The following is a 9,684-nucleotide window of genomic DNA, read 5'->3' as shown; positions in this document are numbered from 1 at the left end:
GTTTTCTCCTCCAGATTGTTCATCCAGCCTATCTTATTTAGACAGACCTGTGGAGATAATAACATGCACAAAATCAAGACAGCAAAACCAAGCAACAATATACAACAAAACAACAACAACAACAAACCAAATGACCAAAAAAAACCAAAACAAAACACAACAAGAAAGAAAAGCTTGTAGTTAGTTTAAGGATTGTTTGTGGGCCTTTAGGAGTGTTTTCCAGTCCAGTCTGTTGGGGCACCATTCCCTGGCCCCAAAGTCCACCGTCAGCATTCCCTGGGGGCCTCGCTGCTCCATTCCCTTGCTGTTCTGTTGCACCCCCTCAGTGTTTTGCCTCGGTGTGGCGGCATCAGATCTGGTGCAATTCCCACACTGTGTCTCTGGTGTTTTCCCCTGTAGGGCTATGGGTCAGTGAGGGGTGTCATGTCTCATAATGGGGCCGGCCATCTGGTCCTCTCTGTGGACTGGCTGCTCTAATAGGGAACATCATCCTCACTGCCCGGTGGGCCAGGATGTGCTCTACTCTCTCCTCCTCCCCCTTCATCTGCACCTGTGTACTCTGATCAGATATGTCCCTCTCCCAGAGCTGCAGATTCAATGCCGTCCTTTGAAATAAGTTATTCTAGGGGGAGGGGCAGATGTCCACTTAGGAGTTAGGATTGGGGCCGGCCCCCTAGACCTCTCCACTGGTTTGATAGTTGTGGTTTTTAAGGAAGCTCTGATTGGAATATTAGTGTTGCCTCTAGGCTATATCCAAGACACCTATCTCCACTCCCTTGCCCGTCAGAAATGACCAGATTCCACAAAGTGTGTGGGGATGGGCAAAAGCCATGTTTTGAGTTGGTATGTGATTGAGGACGTAGTAATACAATATTCTTCAAAACCCTTCTCAAAAGTGGCCTCGTGGTTCACTATTTAAAGTGCTCAGCTGCAGACCCAATAAAATGATTAATAAAAAACAAACAACAACCAACAACAAAAAAAATAAAGTGCTCAGCTACTAACTAGAAGGTTGGTGGTTCCAATCTTCCAAGTGCCCTGTGGAAGAAAGCTGGAACACTCTGCTTCTATAAATACTCCAAATATACAAATAAACAAACAAGCAGTCTCATTGCCATCGAGTCAATTCTGACTCATAACCATGCTATAGAACCAGGTAGAACCGCCCCGGTGATTTTCTAAGGCTGTAAATTTTTTTTCAAAGTTTAATTCACTGTTATTTTCCACTTTTAGTACTACGCAAATTATACAATTCAATTTTATTTTCCACTTTTAGTACTCCTCAAATTATAGTCTGCCAGTGTATTTAGACAGCTTAGTTTCAGAAGCTAAGATATAACCCCAAATTTCCTCAGACAAAGGGAAGGTTGCTTCCAAATATTTTTGTCACACTTATTATATTCCAATATCATTACTGGATATTAACTGTTACTCACCCTCCTCAAGCCACCAAAACAAGTTTGTCCACAATGTTTTTTTGTTCTTAATGAAAACCACTGTACAGATGCATAAAATCCAGAAGATACACATCTGCAGTACACAGTACATGGTTTATATATTAGACATGGATAACTCCACAGAATACCCTGTTGCCCTTAAATCGCACATAATGCAAAGTACTTAAAGTTGATGCACAATTTTTAAATGAGTAAGCAGACTTCATGGAGCATTGCTTCCTTCTGTAGTTATTTGGTCCTTATTCTGGTAAACAGTTATAGTTTGAGAAACCCACAGAGGGTCACTGTAAGTCAGCCTTGACTAGATGGCAAAGAGTTTGGTTTTCAGTTTAGTATTTATGGATAAATACTACAGGACTTGGGTAGTCATCTTGATGTGAGTCCCACCATGTTTTGTTTTGTTTTGTTTTGCCAAAGTAGGCAAGTGTAATCTACTTTCACTTTTCCACATTTTGCATTTTTGTACCTGCACTGAGAGAATTTGGCAAAATTTACTTTGTTGTTTAGGATTCTGCATCTGGCTTACCTCTTCCTGACTTCTAGCTGTAGGGACTTGTGTTTCAGCCGATCACATTACCTAATTCATGAGCTTCTGCTGCCTTGTGGTTGAGTAGAGTCCTCTAAACAAATGTTTCCCAAAATGTGAGCTATTGCAACCTGGGGTGTAGTTGAGCTATTCCAGCAGACTGCAAAAATAGATACCTATGCTTTACACTGGATTATTCTGTAGTACTAAATTTTTTAATTGCCAGGGAGTGCTGAATATATTTTTTTTGAAAAGAAAAATTTCATTCATTTGGTGGAAGGCCAAATGCGTTTGGGAACCTACTTTCTAGATGGATGTCTTCAGATTGAGGAATTACCAGCTTCCACACTATTATAGTGTGGAACCCCTAGAAAACCTCACTTTTAGCTGATTGGTTAATCACATCGATGTGGGAAACAGAAAGATTTCTCCCAAGTCATCTCCCCCAAATATGTTAGACTTAGAACACTGCTTGCAGATAATGGTAAAAGTTATTTTCCTTGAAGCAATCAGCTGCCAGACTGCTGTCTCCCCCCACCATGGGGTGGGTCTGCTCCCTGCTACTGGGGACAATGGACTACTTCTCCATGAGGCTTGCAACCATTAGCTTGGTTCCTGTAGGTGGGGTTCACACCCTATTGATAATGGTTCTTATGGAGATCCAGGGAATAGGCCAAACCAGCTCAAGACATCCAAACTTAGGCTGCCACCCTGTATCTAGGATCTGCCCATCTTGTCTATGTATACCCCCAAACCGTCCTCTTCTTATTGCGTGTATGACCCTAGATCACCCCCTCTCATTGCTGTATAACCTATAGTGCAACCTCTTCCTGTGACGTATGTCTTTACCTGTAATTAGTGGGTTTGCACACCCCCTCGCCTCCTCCCTTGACCTTTCGTTGGCTCCCCCTCTCCTGTCCTGTCCTCACTCCCCTGTTTCCTTTCCCCTTGTCCTCCTTCCCTTCCCCCTCTCTCCACGTGGACTACCAAGTGGGGCTGAGGTGAGCATGTTACAATGAAATATGTCTCACTCCATTATTTCAAGATCTCTTTTATCTCTCATGCTCTCGATGACTTCAATATATATATATATTTCAGCCATACAATTGTGCCTATCGAACCCGTGATTAGTTGGGGGGGCTGGCACCCCCTCCAACCGCACATAAAATCAGATCAGGAAAATAACTACATTAATTATAATTATACTATATGATATCATTATATTGTGGAATAGCAGCTAGTCCAGTATATGTTCAAACAACTGGAATCATAGCCCAGAAAAGTTGACACATAAAATCATCCATAATTTTCCTAGATTCCACGACTCAAAATGAGAAGAGACAGCTCAAAACATCAATTTATAATTGGAATTTTGAATGTAGGAAATACAACTTTCCTCTAGTTCTTAAATGCTTCCTACCCCCACTATCATGATCCCAATTCTACCTTACAGATCTGGCTAGACCAGAGGATGTATACTGGTACAGATAGGAACTGGAAACACAGGGAATTCAGGACAGATGATCCCTTCAGGACCAGTGGTGAGAGTGGCGATACCAGGAGGGTAGAGGGAAGGTGGGGTAAAAAGAGGAAACTGCTTACAAGAATCTACATATAACCCCCTCCCTGGGATTTAGACAACAGAAATGTGGGTGAAGGGAGACGTCAGACAGTGTAAGATATGACAAAATAATAATAAATTATAAATTATCAAGGGTTCATGAGGGAGGGGTGAGCGGGGAGAGAGGGGGAAAATGAGGAGCTGATATCAAGGGCTCAAGTAGAAAGCAAATGTTTTGAGATGGCAACAAATGTACAAATGTGCTTGACACAATAGATGTATGTATTCATTGTGATAAGAATTGTATGAGCTCCCAATAAAATTATTTAAATTAAAAAAAAGAAATATAATTGGGTCAAGTTTTCTATCATACCCTATCTGCTTGCTTCATTGCTCATTTAATCTCTTTTTATATCTTAAAGGATATTCCCTCAATACATAACCCTATACTAATCCTGTCTCATTAACATAACAAAGACAAACCTATTTCCAATTGTGCTTATTACAAGATGCATAGAAGTTCAGATTTTCAACACACATATTTGGGGGACATAGTTCAATCAATAACACCAATCATATAACTAGACTCAGAATTTCAAGTGACTTTAATCCATAAAACTAAATTCTACTTTTAAAAGATTCATTTGAAAATCCAATTACTCTATAGTTAAAAAAATATATATTAAACTCAAGCATTCCCTGTATTCTTTCTTTATTTTAGAAACTTGAAATCATTAGAGAATAAAAGTCCCAAATTGTTTCCCATTCTTCAAATGCTCTTTCACATGATTAAGTTAGCATACCAGCACCTGTGTACGTATCATAATTTTAATGTAATCACCAACATGTTTCATTGCCCTAAAGTATTATGATTAAATTGAAGTACAGAAATAAGAACAAAACTTTTCAAGCCCAAATTTTAATGACTTTTATTGCCAGGATATGAAAAATGGATTCTGTCTTCAAATCTTTAGTCTTTTCACCCTCTATTTATTTTACCAAAGCCTGTAATTGCTGGTCTCCTAGTGTCAGGAAGAATTTCACATCTCTTTGCATTCTTAAGCTTATTGAGTTGGTGGTTCACATGGCAGACATGTAAATTTTTTCATAGGCTAGGGAATTGCCTAGTCATATTATTGGAACTGAGTAAACATATCAAGAGAATAAGAGCTCTGTTTTCACATGAGGACAAGACAACAAGGGTACAGTTATCAGTGCTGGTAATATTACATCTCCAGAAAAATTTAAAGGATTACTTTTAATTAAAGACAGAAATAAATGATGAGGTTATTATAGAGTTGAACTACTTATAAAATTACAAATCCCATCACAAACATTTTGTAAGATTGACCTTTGCATGTTAACACTATCATAAATATGTACTTTAAAAATGTATGCAATTAAAAATTTTGCCAACAATGTTAAAGTCACTATGGAGTGCAAAAGGCCCTTAGTATGTATTTCTTAAGGCAAGGCAACACAGCATTTTTTCACCTGGAATTTTAATTTGCAGATCCCATATCTCTCTTCAAACAAATTCAATATAATAGAACTTGCACTAGTATGTAACATATCTGCTAGACACTCTGGATAAGGCTGAAGATCCATCTTAGTGTAGCACAAACAATGCTATTGGACTATCAGCATTTCTTTGAGGTTTTAGGTTTGACATTGTTGATGCTTTTTATATATTAAAAATGTTTTGTTAGATCCTAAATATTCCTAGAAATATTATATCTTATCTACAAGGATATATTTATTCATGTTCCCAATGAAACAAATAATAAGAAATGGAGCTATTAAAGAGAGAGTATTTAAAAATTTTCGGTTTTTATAAATTATTTACAGCACAACCTTTCTTTTTCATATTTTCTGAACAACAAGCCAAACCAAATATATGGCAAGTACATAGTGTGATTTGGGCATTTCACTAGACAACGATTTTTCACACTGTTATTGGAGCATCATGTTATTAGCTAGTGAACAAATAACTAAATTTGAAGAAGCGGTACATGACAGTATACTGAAGGTATTCATTATGGGGGAAAAAGGCATGTAAAATTTATGTTAAAAGGCTTACTTTACTATATTTTAATACTCTTATAATTCAGAATTAACTTGATTGTGGTGGATTTGGTTTTTAGTTTTGTACAGAGATACATACTTTGTACAAAGATTCACTTTTCCACATACCCAAATACAGTTAATATTGGTAGGATTGCCTTTTCTGCACTAATTGATATAATCATATAGTTCTTTTATTATGTTTTGTGAAGAATTATAATGCCACTTGATCATATATTATTTTTTATGCTTACTTAAATTGTGTAGGCATTTTATTGAAGATCTTGACATCTATGTTCATTAGAAGTATTGGTTTGTAATTTTCAATTCTGGTGATATCTTTGCCTGGCCCAAGTATCAGATTTATAGTTGCCTTATAAAATAAGTTTGGTAGAATATTGACTATTTGTATATTGTTGAATAACTTATATAAAATTGATATTAAACCTTTTCTAAATATTTGATAGAATTTCCCAGTGAAACCATGTGGACCTTCACGTTTTGACGTTTTGAGTTTTTTATGACTAGATATATTTCTACTAGTGTTATAGCCTTGTTGAGATTCTCTACATCATTTTGTTGTAATTGATGTAAATAATGCATTTCTAGAAACTTATCCAGTTCTTCTAGATTTCCAAATTTGTTGGAATGCAAATTTTCATAATACCATGTGATTATATTTTTATCTCATTTGGTTCTGTTGTAATATCATCCATTTCATTCATTTTTTAAAGTATGAAAACCTTTATGACTTTTATTTTATTTTTTATTTTAAACAACCAAATTTTTACAGTTCTAGAATCTAAAATTTCAAATACAGATATAATTTTAGCCTTTTCAATTCTATCCTAGTCTATACCATTGAGCATTCTTTGGGAGAATTTGTTTTTTCTCATTCTTTTCCTTGGTTAGGTATTTTCAGAGGTTTATAAATTTTATTAATCTTTTCAAGAACCAACTTCTTGTCTTATTGATTCTTCTATAGTTTTTGTATTTTTGGATTCAATTATTTCTGCCCTAATCTTTCGTATTTCTTCTCCTCTAGTATCTGATGGTTTCTTTTGTTGAATTCTTTTCAGTTGTTATAGTTGGTGTATTAAGGTGTTTGTTTTTATTCTTTCTGCTTTTTTGATTTGTGCAGGTATTACTATAAACTGCCGTCTGAATACTGGTTTTGTCGTGCCCCAAAGCTTTTGATTTATTGTGTTTTCGTTCTCATTTGTTTCAAGGAGCGTTTTTACTATCTTCTTTGTTTCTTCAATTTTCCAGTGGTTTTTTAATAGAGCTTTTTCAATGTTCATGCATTAGATTTTTGGAGTTCATCATCCTATGGTTGATTTCTAATTTTACAGTGTTATTATCTGAAAAGATGGCTTATATTACTCAAAGTTTTAAAATTTATTGGTGCTTGATTTATGATCTAAGATATGATCTACTCTAAAATAGCTTTCTTACATGTGAAAGAACAAAATGAAATGAATTATGTTGGGTGAAATGGTCTATATATATCTATGAGATCCAGTTGATTGTGTCATTCAATATTTTTGTGTCTTTGTTGGTTTTCTTTTTAGTTGAAAGTGATATATTGAAGTCTCCTAGTATTATTGAATTATGATTTATTTGTCTCTTCATTCCTTTAAAAAATTATTTGTTTTTTTGTCTCTTCATTTCTATAAGAATTTGATTAATGTATTTTGATGGTCTTTCACTTGGTGCATACATTTTGTGGTAGATGTATAATCGTTTGTCAATTTGAGGATTAAGAGTGTAGGGGTGAAGTCTAGCTTGTCAATCAGATCATAGCCAATGAGGATTCTGTGTGGGCATGGCCTTTTGAGAATTCTGGGAAATCTGGTACTTCCTCCTTGGAGGTAGGAGACACTTCTCCCTGACACTCCCTAGGAGCCATAGCAGCTGACAATACACATGGACCCACCATGATGCAGAGACCCCTGCCAGCGCTGAGAAATTTCAATGCCACTGGATCCAAGGACTTTCTACCCACTGACCTGTGATCTTCTGTGGTTGGCATCATTGCATGTGCTTCATGAGTCTGAAGAGGACTTTATGGATTGGTATCGGACATATGGGCTAATATTGGACTTATGGACTTGATCTGGACTGGGCTAGGATGTTTTCTCAATGTTCAATTTCTCTTGTATATAAATCTCTTTCTTATACACGTATGTGTGCCCATAGATTTGTTTCTCTAGTCTACCCAGACTAACACATATATTAATTATGGTTATGGTTTCTTGCTCAATTAAAGCTTTCATAATTATATAGTGATCTTTGTCTATCATTACGCCGTTACATTTGATGTCTATTTTGTCTTGAATTAATATTGCTACTGTAGATTTCTTTTGATTGTTATTAGCTTGATGTATCGTTTTTCTATCCTTTGACTTTTAGTCTATGTATATCTTTATTACTAAGGTGTGTTTTTTGTAAGCAGCATATTTAAGGTTCACTTATAAAATATTTTTTATTACTCTTTGTATTTTAACTGGTGATTTCAGTCTGTTTACATTCAGTGTTGTTCTTGATAAATATGGTTTTGTTGATGTCATTTTGTTATTTTTTTAATGGTGTTACTGGTTTTATTTTTCATAATGATTTTCATTTTGTCTTCTTGTTACTCTCTGTTTTATTTGTTTTTATCTTATCATTTGTCTTAGTTCCATGGTTTTCATCTTGTTTGTTTTGCTGAAGTTTTACAATAAACTAACTTAGTAGGTTGATGTGGTTTTTTTTTTCAGTTTTCTTTCCAATTTCAATATAGTTTGTTATATTTTGTGAATGGTTCCATATCTTCTCTGATTGTATATTGATTGTCTGCTCTGTTCCCCCTGCTCTTATTTATTTATTTATTATTATGTATATAGTGGAATGTTGTCTGATTCCTTGTTTTAATTTATTTAGTTCCATTTCACTTTGATTATTGCCTCAGTAGAATGTTCTCTCCATAATAATTTCTTTTCTAATATTTTTAGGTTGCTCTCTGTTGTTAAAGATTTTATGTCCATAGAATTCCTTTTAATATTTTTTCAAAGGTGGTTGTGTTTTTATAAATTTCTTCAGTTTTTCATTGTCTGTAAATGTTTTTATTTCTCCCTCATATTTGAAGGATAATTTTATTGGATATAGGATTCTTGGTTGGTAATTTTTTTCTTTCAGTATTTTGAGTACTGAAAGAAAAATACTGAAAGAAAAAAATTACCAACCAAGAATCCTATATCCAAAAAATCCTATTGCCTTATTGCCTGCATAGCTTCAATAGAAAAATCTTAACTTATCCTGATTGCTTGGCCTTTATATGTAATTGTTGATTTTTGTCATGAAGTTTTCAGAATTCTTTCCTTATAATTAATATTAGAAAGCTTGATTATTATATATTGAGGTCATTTCCTTTTAGGGTCAATTCTTATTGGCATTCTATGGACTTCCTGCATAGTTATTTTATGTTCTGACATGATGAAAGGGAAGTTATCCCTTAATATTTCTTTAAAAAAAATTCATTTTATTAGGGACTCATACAACTCTTATCACAATCCATACATACATCAATTGTGTAAAGCACATTTGTACATTCATTCTCAAAACATTTGCTCTCCACTTAAGCCCCTGGCATCAGCTCCTCATTTTTCAACTCCCTTCTCACTCTCCCCTCCCTCATGAGCCCTTGATAATTTATGAATTATTATTTTGTCATATCTTGCCCTGTCCGATGTCTCCCTTCACCCACTTTTCTGTTGTCTGTCCCCCATGGAGGAGGTTATATGTAGATTCTTGTAATCGGTTCCCCCTTTCCAAACCACCCTCCCTCCATCCTCCCAGTATGCCACGCACACCACTGGTCCTGAAGGGATCATTCGCCCTGGATTCCTTGTCTTTCCAGTTCCTGTTTGTACCAGTGTACATTCTCTGGTCTAGCCATATTTTAAAGGTAGAATTGGGATTCTGATAACAGAGGAGGGGAGGAAGCATTTAGGAACTAGAAGAAAGTTGTATGTTTCATCATTGCTACATCACACGCTGACTGGCTCGTCTCCTCCCTGAGACCCTTCTGTAAGGGG

Source organism: Echinops telfairi, unplaced genomic scaffold, assembly GCF_000313985.2.
Source record: "Echinops telfairi isolate 266 unplaced genomic scaffold, ASM31398v2 ScPeMD7_42;HRSCAF=159, whole genome shotgun sequence".
NCBI lineage: Eukaryota > Metazoa > Chordata > Mammalia > Afrosoricida > Tenrecidae > Echinops > Echinops telfairi.
This window is presented reverse-complemented; position numbering follows the sequence as displayed.